Genomic DNA, 1,346 nt, shown 5'->3' with positions numbered 1-1,346 from the left:
GGACTTAAAGTCGGGTTTTCATCAAGTGAAAATGGCTGAAGCAGATAAACCTAAGACTGCATTTAGTTATGGCCAAGTTCCCTGGCAATACTGTGTTGTGCCATTCGGGCTTAGCAATGCTACAGCAACATTTGAGAGACTGATGGAAAGAGTACTGGAAGGCCTACAATGGAGGATAGCCCTAGTGTACCTGGATGATGTCATTGTGTTTGCAACAACGTTTGATTAGGAAATGTCCTGGCTAGAGGAAGTATTCAAGCATTTGAAAGCAGCAAACCTCAAACTCTATCTCAAGAAATGCCACTTGTTCCAAAAAGAGATGCTTTACTTGGGTCACATTGTAAGTGAGCATGGTGTATGAACTGATCCTGACAAGGTGAAAGCAGTGCGTGACTGGCCAACACCAGACAATGTGGGAGATTTAAGAAGTTTCTTGGGACACTCTACCTATTACCGGAAATTTGTGAAGGACTTTGCAAATATAGCTGCTTCACTACATGATTTGACATAAAAAGGCAAGAAGTTCGAATGGACAGTTTCTTGCCAGCATGTTTTCAAGACATTGAAAGAAAAATTGGCTTCAGCTCCACTTTTAAAGGTTTTAAATCCCTCACTGCCATACATACTGGATTGTGATGCTAGTAATGACAGAATTGTAGGAGTGTTCTCTCAGAAAGTGGACGAAAACGAACATGTGGTGGCCTACTTCAGTACGGTCCTGAGTTAAACAGAGAGGAACTACTATGTAACATGGAGGGAACTCCTTTCTATAGTAAAGAGTCTGACATATTTCCATCCTTACCTCTATGGTACCAGATTTACCATCAGGACAGACCATGCTACATTACGCTGGTTAAGATAACTAAAGAACCCAGAGGGACAACTGGCATGTTGGATCGGAAAGATAGACCAGTATAATTATGATACTGAATACACAGAAGGAAAATCTCATGGAAATGCCGAATGCCTGAGACAAAGACCCTACAAAAATGACTGCAGACATTGCTGCAAAAGAGAGGTTGAGCTAACCAGGTGTCATCAAGCTGAAGTCAAAGTGAAGTGGAAATAGGTATAGATATTAAAGCAGAGCAGGAGAAAGACCAAGATTTGAAGCCAATAATTGATTTTCTACAAGCAAGTGTTTTGTGCCCTGCTTGGGAGAAGGTGTCTAGCTTAAGCCCTGTGACAAATAACTATTGGGCACAATGGGACCAGTTGAAGCTTGAAGATGGTACTCTTGTCAGGAGATGGGAAAGTGACGACTTGGCAAACAGTTAAACCGAGAAAGTTACGGGAAGTTGTGCTGCGTCAATCCCATGATAATTTAACAGGAGGACATCTTGGAG

The sequence above is a fragment of the Limulus polyphemus genome, unplaced genomic scaffold (assembly GCF_000517525.1).
Source record: "Limulus polyphemus unplaced genomic scaffold, Limulus_polyphemus-2.1.2 Scaffold1174, whole genome shotgun sequence".
Taxonomy (NCBI): Eukaryota; Metazoa; Arthropoda; class Merostomata; order Xiphosura; family Limulidae; genus Limulus; species Limulus polyphemus.
The sequence above is the reverse complement of the archived record's forward strand: the minus strand, read 5'-3'. Positions refer to the sequence as shown.